Here is a 21030-nt window from a genome sequence, read left to right as displayed (position 1 = left end):
ACAAAATAAAAGTCAACGTGTGATTTCAGCAGAAGCAAAGTGAGTGAAACACTTCTCTGTTTGGATGTTGTAATGTCAAAGCAAACAGACGTCTGATGTTCCCATCATGCACTCCAGTTTTTCAGATGCTGTACTCCTCATCTGTCTGCCCTTAGATGTTCTGATTTTAACTGTGTTTGTGATTAATTTATAGTTTACCTGAGTTTATCAATATCTCATGTAGACACAGGATTAAAACCATAGATGCGTGAAGTAAATAACACTGATCACTGATCTCACAGTGCAATGTGCTGCTGGGTCCGTGCATCCATGTGTGTGTTACTTTGACATAAATCAATTTTAGATGCTTAAGAGAAAACAATCTTAAAGCAAACATTACACAAAAAGAAGTAATAAAGAGGCCAAATGAAGAAATTGTGTTGCAGAAAGCTGTATGTCTACAGCTTTGTACACACACAGGTTGCAGAAACCTGTTGACCAATTTCCTCAGTGTAGAAAATATTTCTTCCTTTGCTTTGTGCTTCAGTCGAGACATTCAACCAAATGCAGATATTGGAATTTATTTAACTTTTTTATTTATTTCACGAGTGGCTCTTTCAGTGCCACAATTAGACACTAAACATGAGAAACTACACGCTAACAGTAAGTGCACAACACACAGACAGAAAGTATGAAGTTTAACATCCAAATGTTAACACTGAAAGGCTCAAAGGGCCCACTGGAACCCTAAGTTATTTTTCCTTGACCTTGTGTGTGTATTTTCTTCCTTCCCACTCCTCATAAGTGTTCTGGTACCCCAACATCTGACACAGACACTCATATTTTTGAGTTAGGTAGTCTTGTGTAGCATTGATTGTTTAAGCTGGGGACTGTTACTGGAAGCTTGCCCCGATTGGGAAGCTGCTGGCTAACACAAGCCAGGGCACTCTGATCATGAAGCATCCCCACCAGGATTATTTGTCTGTAACACTGTGGCTCTGATGTATCACACTTTAGGCCATTACTATTTTACTTTCCTATGTGCACCATGGTTTAATCATGAAAGCATTGTACATCCTCAGAGGGTAATTCTACAAGCACTAATAATAACATTAACCTCCTAAGACCCGAACTCTTCCACAGCATGCATTTTTAATTTCTCTTTGATATTTGGGCATATTGGGACCCGATGAATGTAAAAACAAAGAATTACCTGATTTTGGGTTTTTTTTTTTACCTGATTTTTGTTTCTAAGAAAAATGAGAGCAACATATGAGGATATTAGTTTAAAATTTCGATAGAACAGTAGCAGTATAATGTCCTCGTAAGTGGATATCAGGCTCTTCAATGCAGCACTGAACTCAATACATCCCGTAATAATATTTAGGAAGGCAACCCGCTACTGCAGTCCAAATTTGGAAGTTGGCTTATGTTTGATAATCAAAGTAGGAAATACTAATGAAAATCTTTCAGCTTTGAGATGAGATCATAGAAGATCGTTCATTCTGGTAAATGTCCCTGGTCATGTGTGTGGAGCAGCAACACGTGATATCTATCTCTCCTCTCTTCAACTGCTGTACAAGCACTTCTTTTTCTACAGCACAGACGAGTGTGCTGCTGGTTGTTTTGAGAACTGTTCATCGAAAGTGTTTGAGCACTGACTCAAGAAACAAGCTGCGAGGTTTGTTTTCTTTTTCTCTCATGTTTAGATTATTTTTCTAAATGCATGGCTAAAGACAAAGGGTTCAGCTGCTAAGCAGTCACATAGATGTGGTTAGTACCTGACAGTTAGATTTGATAGGCTAAACTGTTGCAGGAGGAATCTCGGTTGAGAGTGATACTGAGGTTGAGCTTAATTTATTTCTTCTTCTGCTCATGATATTATTTTCTGACAAACTCAACCTGCTCTGTTTCACCATCATTTTTAACTTCATCTATATTAAAAGCAGCAAGCAAAACATAAATTTCTGCCCTCATTACAAAGCACAGCTATATACTGAGTGAACACAAAATATCACTCAAAACATTTCCACTCAAAGGTTACTTGACAATTAGAACCAGAAGACAAATTGCTGTTTGAATATTTGGTGTTTATTTAACACATTTAAACAAAAGACAAGAGACATTAATACATTTATTCAAAATTAAATTAAATTTTAGCTGACAAACTAATTTTCAGTTATGACCAATAATATTGGAAGAAATCCTCTGCTGTTAAATATTCCTTGAATGAAATAAAGAAATTACTATTTTTATTAGAATGTACTAAAAGTGTTCAAATGCAGTAAATAAAGTGCTATTTTAAGGCACATTGTCCTTACTGGATGTGTTATGGTGTGACTCTACTCTTCTATCAGTTTTCTGTCTCTGGTTTGTTGGAGTGTTTTGATGAACCATCTGACAGAAATGAAAAAAAAAAAACCTTCCTTTTTGACTTATTACAGACAAGTTAATCTGTAGATTTGTCCTTTGTTCACAATTCAAAGACATGCTCACAAGCATTAAGACTACTAATGTCTTGAGTATATGAAGGACACCAAATAATATCTCATAATAATATGTTCACCTGTAATGCAACAAAGGTCAAAGAAGTTTGAGCCTAAAACCTCCTAAAACATAAACATTTAGACAAAACACTGTCTCCATTACCTTGCAAGGCATACTACCAAGAAAAGAGGTAAATCATGAAAAGATTGAACTCAGTAAAATAATTATTACTAACTTTACCTTTAACAGTCACATCAATCTCTACTGTTGACCCTGATCATTAGTGGTCACACAATAATGTTACATTGAAGCTGTAAATCTCTCCTTCAGATACTTTCACAGCTCCATCTTCTTGAACCAGGTGAAGTTGCTCACACCAAACCAAATTTCAGCCATCATCTCTGACATATTAACATATAACATAATGTAGTCCATAATCACTTTGTATGATTGAGATCAGGACTCTGGGTGAGCTATTTATGTTGAGTGCAGTGATGCTGGAACAGGAAGACATGTTCTACTAGAAGGACGTCCTGAAGTAGACTCAGGAAACACAGATTCACATAATGAGAAAAGGCTTCTTACAGACAACTGTACAAGAGTTCAGTAGAGACACATATTACTTGTAGAAACACACAACAAAGAATCAGCTCTTCTGCCCCACTCTGTGATGATTCAACAGCACATGAATAAATATTAATAATTCAAATTTAAGTCATTTCCCCTTCCCATCAGCCTCAGGGTAACCTTCATTTCCTCTGCTCTGTATTCCTCTCTGTCACATACTCTTGCTCACTGTCTGCTACACAGACACACGCTCTACAAAAAATGAAGTGGTTTAGTAATACACGAAGATGTTAATGAGAGTGTATCACTGTGGTATTTTAAAAATGCTATTTCATCAGCCTGAAACACACTGGCTTCCTCAAAATGCTTTCCTTACTGCTTGACAGCCACTGGTAAAACATACAATTAATCTAAGGCTTAACATTAGTAGTGCTTTTACTTACCTTAGTCCCCTTCCAGTAAAATATGTTGGTGGTAGTCCGATGGTATCAGAACTCTGCCGTCTACTAAAAAATGCTGAATGACAATGTTCAGCCATTTGTTTGAGAGCTCAAGCTAAAGCGCACTTAGGTTCAGCAGCAGGAACAGGATCCAAAACACATCAGTACGTCCACCTCCGAATGGCTTAAGTAAAACAAAATGCTGACTTCGGATCAGCCTAGTCAAAGTCTTAACCTGTACCTGAATCAGATGCTGTGGCATGACTTCAAAAGCAGTTCATATTGAAAACCCTCCAATGTTGCTGAATTACAGCAATTCTCCAAAGATGTGTGGGCCAAAATTCCTCAACATAGGTGTAAAAAACTCATTGCCAGTCATCGCAAATGCCTGATTGCAGTTGTTGCTGCTAAGAGTGCCCCGACCAGTTATTAAGTTTAGGGGGCAATCACCTATCAAATCAAATCACTTTTATTGTCACATCACATGTGCAGGCACACTGGCACAGCACATGCGAGTGAAATTCTTGTGTGCGAGCCCCACAAGCAACAGAGATGTGCAAACACAACAACACAAACGAGCAAAATACAAGAATGGCCAACCTGAAACTAATAAATATATGTACAATATATAATAGTGTATGCATTTCTGGATGTGTATACTAAATATTTTCCTGTGTGTGTGTGTGTGTGTGTGTGTGTGTGTGTGTGTGTATACACATTTTTACAAATTAAATAGTAAAAATAATAATAATAATAATAATAATAATAATAATAATAATAATAATAATAACAATAATAATAATAATAATAATAATAATAATAATAATAATAATAAAATATATAAAATATACAGAGTTGAAAATGTGCAAAACAAGTGGCATTTATATACAGTGTGGAGTGCATAATGTTGAAGAAAAGCTGTCTCTCAGTCTGCTGGTACGGGACCGGATGCTGCAGAACCTCCTTCCTGATGGAAGCAGTCTGAACAGTTTATGGCTGGGGTGACTGGAGTCCTTGATGATCCTCCCCGCTTTCCTCAGGCAGCGCTTCCTGTAGATGTCTTGGAGGGAGGGAAGCTCACCTCCAATTATCCGTTCAGAGCACCGCACTACTCGCTGGAGAGCTTTGCAGTTGTAAGCGGTGCTGTTGCCATACCAGGTGGTGATGCATCCAGTGAGGATGCTCTCAATGGTACAGTGATAGAAGGTCCTGAGGATGCGGGGGCTCATGCCGAATCTTTTCAGTCTCCTGAGAAAGAAGAGGCGCTGCTGCGCCTTCTTCACTGTTTTGTTTGTGTGTACTGACCACGTAAGATCCTCAGCCAGATGTACTCCAAGGAACCGGAAGCTGCTCACTCTCTCCACAGCAGCGCCGTTGATGGTGATGGGGGTGTGTACTTCTCTGCACCTCCGGAAGTCCACTATCAACTCCTTTGTCTTTGCGACGTTGAGGGTGAGATGGTTGTCTTGACACCAGTGGGTCAGGGCGCTGACCTCCTCCCTGTAAGCCGTCTCATCACCGTTGGTGATAAGACCCACCACTGTAGTGTCGTCCGCAAACTTCACAATGATGTTGGAGCTGTTAGTGGCTGTGCAGTCGTAGGTGTAGAGTGAGTACAGGAGAGGGCTCAGTACACACCCCTGTGGAGCACCAGTGTTCAGTGTGATGGGGGATGAGGTGATGCTGCCCAGTCTGACCACCTGGCGTCTGTCAGACAGGAAGCTAAGGATCCAGCTGCAGAGGGAGCTGCTCAGTCCTAGATCCTGCAGTTTCCTGTCCAGCTTCGAGGGAACGATGGTATTGAATGCTGAGCTGTAATCTACAAACAGCATTCTCACATACGTGTCTCTCTTCTCCAGGTGTGACAGGGCAGTGTGTAGTGTCAGGGCTATGGCACCATCAGTGGACCTGTTGTGGCGGTATGCAAACTGTAGAGGGTCCAGTGAGTCGGGTAGTGCAGAGCAGATGAAGTCCCTGACCAGCTTCTCGAAGCATTTGCTTACGATGGGGGTCAGGGCTACAGGTCGCCAGTCGTTCAATGAGGAGATGGTGGAGGATTTGGGTACAGGGACGATGGTGGCCATTTTGAAGCAGGCTGGGACTACAGACAGAGAGAGGGAAAGGTTGAAGATGTGTGTGAACACTCCAGCCAGCTGAGCCGCGCATGACTTGAGGACGCGGCCGGGAATCCCGTCCGGACCAGTAGCTTTGCGCGCGTTCACCTTCCTGAAGCACTTCCGCACATCCTCCTCAGACACAGTGTGTGCACTGACGTCATCCGCGGTGCGCACACTGTCCGGTCTCATGGTGTTCGCTGCGTCGAATCTAGCGTAGAATACGTTTAGATCCTCACACAGAGAGGCCGTGGTCTGCGGTGTGCTGGTTTTCCCTCTAAAGTCTGTGATCGTGTTTAGTCCCTGCCACATACTCCGAGGGTTGTCAAACTGTTGCTCCACCCTGTCCCTGTACTCACGTTTGGCTGCTTTGATCGTCTTCCGGAGTTGGTAATGTGCGTGTTTGTAGTCCGATGTGTTCGCGGAGGCAAAGGCGGTGTTCCGTGCCGCCAGTGCCGCGCGAACATCTCCGTTAATCCAGGGTTTTTGATTTGGGAAGGATTTAACTGTTCTGGATGGGACGACATCTTCCACGCATTTCCTGATAAATCCACAGACTGAGTCTGTGTACTCATCAATGTCTCTGGCGGCCACGTGAAACATTTCCCAGTCCGCGTGATCAAAACAGTCCCGCAGCGCAGACTCCGATTGGTCCGTCCAACAGTGAACCGCTATTCACACACAGCTATGTAGGTTTGGATTTTTTCCCCCTTAATCATAAACACCTACATTTAGTATGGAAGAGGGTTAGGGTCCCTGAAAGAAAAAACAAGAAAAAGTGGGCACGTCTTTTTTTTTCAGAATTCTGGAAAAAAAAAAAAAAAGAAAGATCTGAAACATGTAAGTGTGACAAAAATACAAAAAAAAAAAAAACAAAAAAAACAAACCCAAACAGGAATTCAGGAAGTAACACGTTTTCACACCATAGAGAGTCTAACGGTGTCATCTTTGGTGACATCTGGTGGTCAAAATTATGAAGAGCAGCTTAATCCTAAAAACTTGAACTGGACTGCTTCATGATGATGACCTGCTCTGCAGAGCTGAGCTAAAGATTTTGTTTAACATCACGTGACAGTTGTAATAGCAAGCTAAAACTTTGGTGCTTTGAACATTATGTCTATTTGAATAATAAAGAATTTCATTATAGGTTGGGAGCAAGCTTGTGGTGTGAGGTCCATGCCTCTATGTGCTCATGTAAATAACCAGCGGACCATTTATATAAAATATACAATAACTTATATGTATAGTTTATTTCTTATGTATATTTTTGACCTGGGGTTGCTTGTGAACTAGTTTTTATTTATTTGTCTATCCATGAAGCCAGGCATCTAACCAGACGCTCACTCTGGATTTCATGACCTTAGCCTCCAGTAATACAGCGAGGAATCTTGGAGGCGTTTTTGACCAGATGTGTTTTTATTCATCTTTTAATGCCTAAAAATGAATACTTAAAATACATTAAAAAAAATTAAAAATACTTTTTAAAAAATCCATTTAATACTGATTGGGAACATTTCCTGCAAAATGGAAACAAAATGGCATTGTTGGCTGGCTGCCACGAGATGGCGCCATCAACACTAAAGTTAGATGTTCAACGTGCCCATAGAGCTGAGAAATACTACAGTCAGAAAGTTGGAGTTGACCTGTCAGAGAAGGTGAAGACTGAGCTGAAGACACTGTAGGAGAGAGTTTAAAAGCCTCTTGACAGGAAGCCCATGATCACCAAGCTCACCAAGAATTATAAAATGTTAATAAATAAATCAAGAAACAAATTTATGAATGAATATGGAGATAAATTCTTCTTAAAAGGTTGATAAATGCATACAATATATTATAGTACATAACCCATAAGCCTAAACTGAGATATACAAATGTTTGTGAGTAATTTTACAAATGCATGTTTGAAGCCACACACAAATTCAAATTGATTCAATCACACATAAAATTGTCTGTGAAGGTTCTCAGTCATCCAGGTCATCGTAGTCAAAGGAGCTTGCAAAGAAAAGCGTCTGGACTTCTTTAAGTTGCTTGAAGACGTTTCACCTCTCATCCGAGAAGCTTCTTCAGTTCTAAGATCAAATGGTGGAGAGTCCCACACTGGAGAGACCAAACAGCCACTTCACAAGCGCATGGCACAACACAGAAGAGCCACCTCCACAGGACAAGACTCAGCAGTCCATCTGCATCTTAAGGATAAAGGACACTCTTTCGAGGATGCCAATGTTCACATTTTGGACAGAGAGGACAGATGGTTTGAAAGAGGAGTGAAAGAAGCCATCTATGTCCACTGTGAGCGACCATCTTTGAACAGAGGCGGGGGTTTACGACACCAACTCTCTGCCATCTATAATCCAGTTTTGAGATCCCTTCCTTAACGCCCACTCACATCCTGGGCCATCTGACCTCAGGAATTCGCATGATAAGGTGGGGCCAGGTTTCACAATGAACTCACCCGAAACGCTGGCTGATTGGAACCCACACCCAGTTTCACACCTTGGCTCAGGCGATTAGAGGATCATCAGGGGGTCCTTTTGTCCCTCTGTGGGGGGTTCCTCCCACTAGGTTTATATCTGGGACTCTCCACCATTTGACCTTAGAACTGAAGAAGCTTCTCGGATGAGAGGTGAAACGTCTTCAAGCAACTTAAAGAAGTCCAGACGCTTTTCTTTGCAAGCTCCTTTGACCACACATAAAATTATTTTACAAATGCATTTATATGTACAAAGCTGAACTTCCTACTGTATCTTTACAATTTCTTTGTTTCATATCAGACATAATGGCAAAAATAATTTGTGTCACAAATAATCTGAAAATCTGACACTTTTATCAATTAAGATAAAATATTTATATTTAAATAAATAATTTATAAACTGAAAATGTTTGCAGATGTGTTTTTGTGCTAGCTTCCCTATATGGGACATTAATTTTAACAAGCCTGCTAAATAAATAACAAATCAAACAAGAGCATGTCAATGTGTAAATACTGCATTAATTTGGCAACAAGTAAAATAATAGTAATGAAAAAGATCACTTTGCTCAGGTTGAGGTGTGGGTCATCAACCAATTGGAAGGACAGTGGATTGATTGCTTTCTCCACATGATAAAGTATCCTGACCAAGATGCTCGACTCCAAGTTGTTCCTTGTTCTTCCATCAGAGCCTGAATATATGTAACTGCAGTTACATATATGCATAGAGAAATGCTATATATGTACACTATATTGCCAAAATTATTCACTCACCCATCCAGATTATTGAATTCAGGTGTTTCAATCACTTTCATGGTGATAGGTGTAAAAAATCAAGCACCTAGGCAAGCAGACTGTGTCTCCAAACATTTGTACAATGCAAAGTGTTGGCTGTAGTGGTGTAAAGCATGCTGCCACTGCACACCACAGCAGTGGAGATGTGTTCTCTGAAGAGACAATTCACGCTTCTATGTTTGGTAGTCTGATAGACAAATCTGGGTTTGGTGGTTGCAAGGAGAATCGTGGATTAAAGACATGGATGAGCGAGTTTTGTGTGGAAGAACTTGACTGGCCTGCACAGAGTCCTTATCGAACACCTTTAGGATGGATTCGAGTGGAGACTGCGAGCCAGGCCTTCTTATCCAACATCAGTGTCTGACCTCACAAATGTGTGTCTGGAAGAAGACACTCCTAAACCTGTGGAAAGCCTTCACTAAAGAGTTGAAACTATTATGTGACGTCTGTGGCAGCAACAGAAGTGTGTATCAACAATGGATAATATGGAGTGCGGGAGAGAGTACCACCGTGCAGGATTTAAAGCGTGGAAGTACTGACATAACTTTAAGTTTTAGTCCGTAAAAAGTGACAAAAACATTAGCATCCACTGTACACGTGTGGGAAGAAAACTTCTTTCTACAGCAAAAATTAAACTTAAATTCTGAGCAAGCACAAGGAATGTGAAATTCACAGAGAAACCCCCGGATCCTCCTGCTGACATCCCCACTGCAGCACTGGGCAAACCTCCACTGGCCCCACTCCTGCTAAACACGTGAAAACAGACTTAAGAGCGACAGGTAGTGATGGCCCGCTTGAAGCTGAAGCTCCGGTGCGTGTGTCAAAAAAACCAACACACTGCTTCAGAAGCACTGTGTCGAAGCTTGATTCGTTTGGCTAGAGTCACGTGATCAGTGACGTCCGAAGCTTCATTTAGAACCTAACTGCTTCGGTATCTGATTCAATGGTTTATAAGGAAGCGAATCATTCACGGGATTTGTGGAGTGTTTTGATGGTGACAGATAGCGAACCACTGATCATTCCACTGAGAGATTTGGAGCCAGCGAGGAATAGAGGAGGTTCTGTTTTGTGGGAGAATTTTGAGTTGATTTTTGTCAATCGGGTAGGTTTTCCAGCTTTGTGTTCTTGTTGTTTGCTTTTGTTTTGTGCGTGTTTATTATATCTGAAAACGGGAAAAAGGTAAAATGTAAAAAATCTGCTTCCATAATATAAATATCATTAAATAACTTTAGACAAACTTCCACTCGACTCTTTACATGTAATGTTGTAAAAATATATATTTTATTGTTTAATTAATCTGAAAATGTTAGTCTGCCAAATGTGCAGCAATTTAATCTATTTATTCTCTTTAGCTGATAGTTGGTGGGGCCCAGGTAGACTGTAAAACTGCATCTCTACCAGTTTCTCTGCACTCCAGCCTCCTCTGTTCCATGTGAAGGGATTTTCCTTAAGGCAGGATAAATGATCTCCACGAAAAGGAACAGGTTCGGCCATCGCACACTAGAACAAATTCTCTTTTTAAATAAAAATGAAAAAGGGCTACCTTAAATGCATCATGTTTTTAATTTGCAATTTCATAAGCATTTTTCCTTTCCATTTCACAATCAATTCTGCCCCCAGGTCAAAAATATGTCTGGGAAAATTTCCCTAATATAATATTATTTATAAATACACCTGTCTAGCGATTAATTGCATAAGTGCATGGAGGCAGGACCTCAGAGCAGAAGCATACTCCATAATGTGTTGTACATTTTATATATATATATATATATATATATATATATATATATATATATATATGTAACGTGGTATTTTTCAATTATTGTATTTACTAACATCAAGAAGTCACAAGCAAAGGAAGACCACACCATGGTGCATGTTTAAACAAGGAGAGTTTACTGGTCAAAACTATTTATTAAACAAATAAAACACATTTTTTTAACCACCAAAAAATACACGTTCAAAGCAACACAACAGCGGCCCAATATCAGACAAAACTCCACTCTGTAGAGTGGGCAATCATAATGAAGCAGTTGGTTTTATTTTGTGGATTCAAGCTGCTCTTTGTATTTTTGGCCACCAGATGTCACCAGAGAGGACTGTGTTGAAAAGCTTCGAGTAATGAACCGTTTTTCAATACAAGCTTCAGTGCTTCAGAAAGCTTCATTTGGCCATCACTAGCGACAGGACTTAGTGCCACTCAATCTTTGATTTTATTTATTTTTTGCTGTGTTTTACTTGCATCTACTAGAAAGAGCGCGTGTAGACACAAAACATTATTTTATTTTATATGCTAGAATGTCGTGATTCGGCTGTGTGGCAGGCAGGAAGTGGACCCAAACGCAAGCTCACAGAAGCAGGAATGAACTCAAAACACAGCTTTATTGCTGGAGGGAAACAGCGAAACAAACTGATAAGAAACTACACTGGGAAGCAATACACTAGCACACAGAGAAACACACGGCCATGAATGAGGGAGAATGCGACACTAAACAGAGGGAGACGCGGACATAAATACACAGAGGTTTAACGAGGGAGGTGGGAGCACACGGGGAACACAGCTGACACAGATAATCATAACGAGACAGGGCAGGAGCAACACAACATGACGCATACTGACGGGAGACTGTCAAAGTAAAACAGGAAGTACACAGAGGCGCAGACAGGAGGAGAGAGGGAGCACGGGGAGAGCACAGACATAACGGGCTGGGGAAAACATTAAATGAAACACGAGGGGAAACGAGGGCTCACAGATACACAGAGAGGCACACAGGGGGTAAAAGTCACAAGGGGAAATCAAATAAGGAACAAAACACAAAAATACATGAAACTAAGAATGCTGGGCCAACATGGCCCAGGATCATGACATAGAATATGCAGAAAATGGGTTTAAATGTCTTCAAGTCAAAGACAGTTGCATATAATTACATTTTTTTTAAAAGATTAAAACTCATAAAACTATTTTTAAAAAGAGGCTTTCCATTTGATTCAATTTTATATGATAGATTATGCATAAAAAACATAATTGAGGCCGCCTACAGGGAGGAGGTGGATCGTCTGGCTGAGTGGTGCGACAGAAACAACCTGCTGCTTAACACCGAGAAGACCAAGGAGCTCATCGTGGACTACAGGAGGAATGCTGACCCACATCCACCCATCCACATTAAGGGGATGGCTGTGGAGCGTGTGAGCAGCTTCAAGTTCCTGGGAGTCCACATCTCCGAGGATCTCACCTGGACGACCAACTGCTCCAAGCTGGTCAAGAAGGCTCACCAGCGCCTCTTCTTCTTGAGGACTCTGAGGAAGAACCACCTGTCCTCAGACATCCTGGTGAACTTCTATCGCTGCACCATCGAGAGCATCCTGACCAACTGTATAACAGTCTGGTACGGGAACTGCTCTGCCTCGGACCGGAAGGGGTTGCAGAGGGTCGTGAAAACTGCCCAGCGCATCGCCGGAGCACCACTTCCTGCCATAAAAGACATCTACAGGAAGCGGTGTCTGAAAAGGGCTGGGAAAATCATCAAAGACCCCAGTCACCCATCGCATGGACTCTTCACCCTCCTGCCCTTTGGGAGGCGCTACAGGAGCCTCCGGACTAAGACCGCCAGGTACCGGAACAGCTTCTTCCCCACAGCTGTCAGACTCCTGAACTCTGCCTCCTGACATCTGACCCACGTTAAACTCATGGACTGAACATACACACACACACAATGGACAACTGTACCCTCAAACACACAATAATAACATGGACTGAACCACCACTCACAACCACTAGCACTTTATATAGCCTCTGTAGAAACTATCTACACCCTCACTTATCTTAACTGCACTACTGTATAGCTCTGTGTAAATAATCATTCTGTACATACGATAATTTTTAACCCTACAACTGTTTACAACTTGCATAGTTCCCATTTCTGTATAGCTGTATATCTCAGATTCTGTAAAGTTATTTATTTCATATTCTGTATAGTTTTTCATATTTATATCCTGTTCATATCCTGTACATAGCTTGTACTCACTAGCCTGTACATACTTATAGTTATAGAATATTCACAACATACTTCATACCGTGTACATTATAACATACCATAATAGACCCATTTCTGTAATATACTCACATATCTATATTATTGCTAATATATGTTGTAATATATCTATATCACTAAAGCACTTCTGGATGGATGCAAACTGCATTTCGTTGCCCTGTACCTGTGCATGTGCAATGACAATAAAGTTGAATTCTATTCTATTCTATTCTATTCTAATTGGCCTGAAAGGTCTGTTGCTTTATTCAGGTTGAGTATATATATTTCTAAAGTAACTAAGCAACTAAATACTTTTGAAAATTAGTAATCAGTAAAATAATGGGGTTACTTTTTGGAGAAGTAATCAGTAATTAGTTACTAATTACTTTTTTCAAGTAACTTGACCAACACTTTACATAAGTACCAGTCACTTTACCGTTCCCTGCTGAACTGCTGCAACTTCTATTTACGCATATTTAATATCATAAGAGATCGAAATCTGAAACCAGCCGTATGGAATTACTACAGGAGGGTGAACATAAAAAAAAGCTTTTTTTTACATCACTGAATTGTTCGGCAGTGACTATGACACATTTTCATTTAAAGGCTCCACATTCATATTTCATTCTTTACAGTTTGTAAACGCATACTTCTCATTTTTTCTTCACCTCAGCGTAGAGTTCCTCTTGGCCATGAGCTCTCAGTGTTAAGCTGTTTTCTGGCTTGTTGACTTTCACCTGTGCGTACACTGTATCCTGCTGCTGTCCTCTGTCCTGCACTGAGTCAGAGGATGCTTCAAATGCCAGCTTAGAGAAGCTGACCTCTCCATAATGGATGTTTTCTTCCTCTTTTTCTGTGTTATTTGCTGGCCCTTCAACAACCTGCTCTTCGTGAGGTTGAATCTATGAAATAAGCAAAGTAAAATCTGTGATTTAGACCTATAGAGTCCATTCTTAATCATGTTTTTAGACATTTGAAAGCATGTGACTAGGTGGCTGTTTACAATCATGTAAACAGCTACAGAGTTCAGTATTGTCTTACCCAAGTCTGTTGTTGAGTTTGACGCGTTGACTTTAACCACCTGGACGACATAAGAGGCAATAAAAATTTATCTGTTTATGTTGAATATATGTGTGAGTAGATTTCAGCTTGATGGAAAAAAAAACATTTTAAAGTGCAGCTAAAATATCACAGTTAAATATCATGTCTTCTAATGTGATGTCTGATACTTACCAAAGAAAGATTATCAAACAAATGAGTAAGATGATCCCAGAGATTCCTCCAAGAAGTAGGACCAGCATGGAGTGATTGTTCTGCTTTCCTGGTACATGAAAAATAAACTCTGTGTGAGTCGAACAATATATAATAATGTGGAGTTAAAGATACCCTTGTTAAAGTTGTTTTGGTTACATTATCGTCAAGTTTCAGTGCACCAATGTTATTAATAGATCAACAAGGAAAACCTAAAAGATAAATGGGAGAAAAGCATGGCATTAGTGGCTTCAGCCTTTATCTTTACCTCCAACAGTCACATGAATCTCTCCTGATGTCTGATTACCCAGATCATTAGTGGCCACACAGTAATAAACTCCTCCATCTGTTACATTGAAGCTGTAAATCTCTCCTTCAGATACTTTCACAGCTCCATCTCTGCTCTTCTTGAACCAGGTGAAATTGCTGACTGGAGGTTTGGCTCTGCTGGAGCAGGTCAGGTTCACCCAGCTGCCTGCTGACACCAAAGCTGATGGACTGATGGATGCTGAGGTGTCTTTAGGAGCATCTGGAGAAAAAAGAATATCCCATAGATCAAACTCTGACTGTCACCACTCACACTGATCAGTGTGCTCACAAGCATTATGATTCCCACAGTCTTCACTATAGTGAAGACACCAACCAGATTTCTGTAATGCAAGAAATTAGAGCAAAGAAAACTTTTTGAAGTAACAGAAGAAATGTTTAATAGTAAATAAGACCATTTAAAACGAATCAAAGTGATGGAAATGTTTACTTTTAAACAACAGTGTAAAGGATGTTGCAGTAAAAAACTTGTATCTTTAATGTTTAAAAGCTGAATTAATGCACTGTGAGAGATGAAGTATAATCTTGATTTTTATCAAATAAAATTCAGTATCTTATAAAGCAAACTTCTTTTTATCCTCTCTCATAAAGTATATCACAAAGAAAACTAGAAAAGAAGGAAAATGGAATTTAGAGGATTCAAGATGGCTGCTAGGGTGCAGACACACAGCTTGGCAGGTCCTCTGCTTTTTCAAAAAAAAAAAAAAAATCTAAAAAAACATCTAAAAACCCCTGGATATTGATATCAGCTTGTTTTTTTTATACATTTTTATCTTCTGTGGAGTTCGACATGTCCAAGAAAGCAGGATAATTATACCATTTTCCCAGCCAAATGGAGTCAACATCTTTTGTTCACAAGATTCTTGGATTTTGGTCATGCTAGACCACCCCCAGGTAAACATGAACAATTAAATACACCACAATTGTCCCTGGAGATTCTGAAACTTGTTCTGATGGTACTTTTGGCTGGTGATATAGAACTAAATCCTGGACCTAATTCAAACATTAGTGATTTGGACTGGCTACAGCTAATTAGGCTAGTTAGCCTATGGGCACAGCTGTCTCTGCATTGCTTCCCACCTCAACTAACTGTGCTCCAACCACCGTCCCAGTTAGTAAGGCTACATCTGCAACTAATAGTGTTTACGCCCCTGTTGTCCGGGCCTCCGCTTCTGCTGTTTGGGTTACCACCTCAGCTGCTTGGGAATACGCCTCATTTGCTTGGGTTTCTGCCTCGGCTGCCTGGGCCGCCTCAGTTGCCTGGGTTTCTTCATCAGCTGCCTGGGCCTCCATTTCAGCTGCCTGGGCCGCCATCTCGGCTGCCTGGGCTTCCACCTCAGCTGCCTGGGTTTCAGTCTTGGCTGCCTGGGCCTACACCTCAGCTGCCTGGGCCTCCACGTCAGCTGCTCGGGCCTCCACCTCTGCTGCCTGGGCCTCCACCTCGGCTGCCTGGGCTTCCACCTGCTGTACCCCAACTACAGTCTCCGATAAAGGGTTTCTCATCATTAAATGCTCATAGCATTGTCAACAAAAGGACAAGAAATCCTGCTATTAAAAGTTACAGAGGAACAATGATCTGCAAGACACTAAAAATAAACCAAAGGGGCTTCTATGTGGACACGTTAACATTCGCAGTATGTTACCAAAGCATGAGCAACTGGAACATATTCTAAGCAATTCCAATATTTCTATTTTGGGTATCTCTGAATCTTGGCTCACAAGTTCTTCTCCTGAGTCTGCGGTTGTCTTTCCAGAGTACACAGTATTCAGAAGGGATAGAATTGGAACAAGAGGAGGAGGAATACTTATGTATGTAAAAAACACACCTGGATTGCTCTTTACTTAGTTCACCAATAGATGTTGAAATAGGACATATTTCTGTTAAAATCACTCTTTCCCCAGAAATGTCATTTACGTTGATCTGTTTATATCGCCCTCCTTCCGCAAAGAATATTTTTTATGAACAAGTACAGATATTACTTAAATGTCATACTATAAATAATAAGTCTAATGAAATAATTGTAATGGGAGATTTTAATGTCAACTGGGACTGTTAAAAGAACAGAAAAACACTCAAGGACATAATGGAGACTTTAAACTTTACTCAACACATTGAACAACCCACAAGAATAACGAGACACTCTAGAACTAAAATAGATGTGTTTTTCAGCAATAAGCCCGAGCAAATTATTAAATCTTATAATTTTATCACTGGTATTTCAGACCACAATTGTATATTATTTTCTAGAAAACTTTTAAAATCACGGGTTAAGAATCACTTTCATAGTTCATCTAATAGGAGATCCTTTTATGAATTTATACCAAGAAGTCAGCAACAAAAGTAGCAGAAGCATTAGCATCAGCTAACTGGGAGCGTTTATTGTGTAGTGAAGATCCACAATTCTGCAGCAGTCACTTCACTGACACTGTCAAGGATGTTATATCGACATACTCCATTAGAGGTCGACAAAAAATAAAGACATCTAATCTGCCCTGGTTAACTCTCTCAGGCTCAAATTAAGTTTTTGAGAATACCTGCAGTGGTACTTCTGAGTAAAAAAACTCATAAAATATGGATGTGGGGTAATCAGGTTGTTAGCTTTTACTTGTTGCAAATCTGCAACGCCCTTGAGAGGGTTAAACAAAGAGTGGAAGAATCTAATGAAAACAAGAGATCAATTACTAAAGCAGTTCCTGAAAACAGGTCTAACTCTAGATAGACAGAGATTTGCTTCAATGCGGAACAAAGTAACAAGAAGTTTGAGTACAAGCCAAAGCAAATTTTTTTATAAATGTAATTGAAAGAGCCAAAGGTAATGGTAAAATTATCTGGCAACACTTAAATAAATTACTTGGCCATCATTCAAACAAAAGCAAAAATACAATTGAACTTTATGTAAATAACTCTATTGTTAGAGAGCCTCTATCTATTACCATTAACTGAAACACTTTCTTTATTTCATCTGTTAAGGAAATCAGTCAGAGCTTTGACTCAGTCGTATGCTCTGATAGTGTGAATGATGCTGTCAAAATTTGTTCACCATTACTCATATTTCAGACACTGAAGTTGCTAAACTAATTACAGGTTTAAAACAATCTAAAGCACTTGATGTATATGGTATTAACACAAATTTCCTAAAGGAACATATGAATTTGCTTGTACGTCCAACAACTCATGTTTTGAATATGTCTTTCGAACACTCCATTGTTCCAACAGATTGGAAAATTGCTGCAGTTACACCAATTTTCAAAGCAGGTGTGAAGACTGATATGGCTAATTATCACCCCATAAGCATACTCCCGGTCATATCTAAAATAGCTGAGAAGTGGGTGGTTAAACTCCTCACTGCTCACCTAGAAAACACCCAACCCTCATTACATCCATTGCAGTTTGGCTTTCGGGCACATCACTCTACAGATACTGCAAATAGTGTCCAGCAGGTGGCAAAAGATCTTACAGCTGCTTTAGCATTAATGCATAGCTGGCTGGAGGACTCATGCCTAATGTTGAACACCTCAAAAACTGTCTGCATGTATTTTTCCAAACACCCCTTAAACTTGAAGCAGTCAAACACATTCCTGCATGGAGTAGAGCTTGAATTACCTCCAGAACTTAAATATCTTGGGGTCATTCTAGACCCAACATTATCCTTCAAGAGTCACATAAATAAAGTGTCCCAGGTACTTAAATTTAATAATCGAAATTTTAATCATATACGTAATAATTTAAAGATGAATGTTGCAAAAACTTCGTCCTGGTCACTTGCTTGTCCAACAACACTTAAAACTGTTGAAAACATTTATAAAAAGGAGTTTAAAACTACTTGACAAAAACACGACTTCCCACCACCACTGTCATGTGTTAAAAAAAACATAAATTACTGAACTTCAATAACTTAGTGAAACTTAAAAGAGTGTGTTTAATATATAAAGTCTTACACTCCCTTGCTCCACCACCACTAAAGCAGTTCATTAGGCATAAAGAAAGCTCAGACAGGACCACTCGAGCTACAACCTGAGGAGACTTGTTTATACCCCACAGACGGACATCATTTGGGCAGAACGTCCTTTCTGTCCAGGGTGGCCATCTGTGGAACAGTCTTCCTCAATCCATTAGAGAATGCTCGACGTTCAACTTGTTTAAGGCACAGGTTAAAAACTGGTTATGGACAAATCAGGTGTGTGATCATGTATAAGTTTTATAGTTTTAATGTTTTATTTGGGAATAAAATGGTGTGTATGCGTGAGTTTGGTGATGGAGTTTTTATTATGAATGAATTATGATTTTTTATGAATTATTATGTCTATTTTTTTATGTTTTATGGACAACAGATGGAAATTAGCCCTTGGCTATAATCTGGTATGTTTACATTCATGTATTTTTTTTACATGTATATTCATTAACATACACTGTCCTAAATAAATAAATGAAATAAATTTTTTAAAAATAACTGGTGAGTAATTTTACCTGCAACAGTCATGTTAATCTCTGCTGATGTCTGATTACCCAGATGATTAGTGGCCACACAGTAATAAACTCCTCCATCTGTTACACTGAAGCTGTAAATCTCTCCTTCAGATACTTTCACAGCTCCATCTCTGCTCTTCTTGAACCAGGTGAAGCTGCTGACTGGAGGTTTGGCTCTGCTGGAGCAGGTCAGGTTCACCCAGCTGCCTGCTGACACCAAACCTGATGGACTGATGGATGCTGAGGTGTCTTTAGGAGCATCTGGAGAAATAAATTATATCCCATAAATCATGTTGTCATATGGGATTCAGTTCAGCAACAAACTCTGATTGTCTTACATGAAACACTGAGAGTCTCTTCTGTCTCTGCTGTCTTGGTGTCTTTTCCTTGGTTCACAGGATATCTGGCAGAGCAGCTGATCTTCTTTCCATCATGTGTGTCTGACAGAGTGATGTTCTGCTGGATTTTAGTTGTAAAGCTTCCATCTGTGTTTTGCTCTATTTTGTTGTGAGAGTCTTGTTGGAGATTCCAGGTGAGTTGAGGAGGGGAGTGTGGACAGGGAGTGAGAGCTGAGCAGGTTATAGTGACAGACTCCTTCTCCTTCAGATCACCTGGGATTGTAATATTGGGCCTCCAAGGAGAGTCTGTGGTTTCACATACATATTCATTATAAAATCACAGTGACATTTGTACCACTGATTCAAATCTGCAAACTTGTTCTAAATTCATACTTTGATTTATAAATGTTATCAAGTCCTTAAAATAAAGGCAGAGTAGAATTCATAAAAAACAAGCAATCTTCTGAGTGTCATGCTGGGACAATCATTACTACTGTAACACAAAATTTGCTCAACAGATATTGATTATAATCAAACAATACATCAAAGTCCTGAATGAAGGTTTATTAATAGGCAAAACAAAATACTGGAAAAACAAAAACAAAACACTATTACCTCTGACTGTTATTTGAAGAGGATCACAAGCAGCTGTTGCCTTGAATGGTTCACTCTCTACTCTGAAGAAGTATGTGTCTGTGTATGTGGTGGTTAAATTAGAAAACAGAGTGGTGCAGTCTCTCTGACTCAGGTTCCCAGTAATACTCATTGGATAGATGCTAACTGCTCCACTACTGTTGAAGATCACATTGTTTGGATATTTGCCAAAATGGGATTTATTTTTAATCCAAAGGTTTTAACTCCAAAGGTTTTTCTTGTGCTGATAAATTTCTGTTCATCTTTGGGTCTGAAGCTACATGGGATTTGCAAACAAGATCCACTCAGTGCTTCCAGTTTCTTTGATGCATTTATGGAGAGGTCTGTTTTATTAGGACAATCAGCCAAAGCATCTGTAAATACAATTTAATTATTAATCAATTCACAAATTAATCTTAGTTGACTACATGTTTCTTTATGCCCAAACACAACTTTACAAACAATTTATTTAGGGAGTTAATATTTTTGTATGTGAATATTTTCTTGTAAAATTAAACATTTAGCTGATAATCCAGCGATAACAGGAACATTTCAGCCACCATCTGCTGTTTGGATGTAAAATGAAAATATTCATAATCAGAGTTTCAACACTTGTCTATTGTAATGCTTGAAAGTGCCAACACTTAAAACACCACTTAAAACATTTTAATTTAAAGTCAGCACAAACCGTAGCTCCATGTTTTCTTTGTTACTACATGAAGTTCATGATGTAAAATTACTCTAATAATGCCTTTAAAATAACTGAAATACTCACCTGAAACAAAGAGGACAATCAGTAACATGCTGACTGTCTCCATGTTCACACACAGACTACTCTACTGCCTGGATTAAAAAAAAAAGACAATTTCACGTATGAAGCTCTAACACTGTACTTTTTTTTTTAGTGTTTTCGATTTGTACATCTCTTGTTTTCTTTTCTTGTAGTGCTATGTTGAAATAAAGAAAAATGTAACACAAAGCAGTAAAACTAAAACATCAGTAAATAAAATTACTTTACACGTACCTGTCAGTGTAGTAAAAGAAATATAAAAAGTTACTGAATAAAAGCAATAAAATGTTTCCTTACCAAACAAGCCCAACTGTAGTCTTATCACTTTACAGTTTTAGAAGAA

At 39.4% G+C, this 21030-nt stretch overlaps 1 pseudogene across 1 annotated transcript; it reads right to left on the bottom strand.

The window, feature by feature from the left end:
- Positions 1–13533: 13533 nt before the first annotated feature.
- LOC308385832 (B-cell receptor CD22-like) lies at positions 13534–20715 on the bottom strand (annotated as a pseudogene). Its single transcript has 6 exons — positions 20673–20715; positions 19880–20271; positions 19265–19570; positions 14400–14660; positions 14110–14201; positions 13534–13782 (listed from the first exon to the last, which is right to left on the bottom strand). The product of its transcript is annotated as a B-cell receptor CD22-like (transcript).
- Positions 20716–21030: the final 315 nt, after the last annotated feature.

This window comes from Rhamphochromis sp. 'chilingali' (assembly GCF_963969265.1).
Source record: "Rhamphochromis sp. 'chilingali' genome assembly, chromosome: 18".
Classification (NCBI taxonomy): domain Eukaryota; kingdom Metazoa; phylum Chordata; class Actinopteri; order Cichliformes; family Cichlidae; genus Rhamphochromis; species Rhamphochromis sp. 'chilingali'.
Note: the sequence above shows the minus strand (reverse complement) of the source record. Positions and strands in the feature narration are given on the sequence as shown.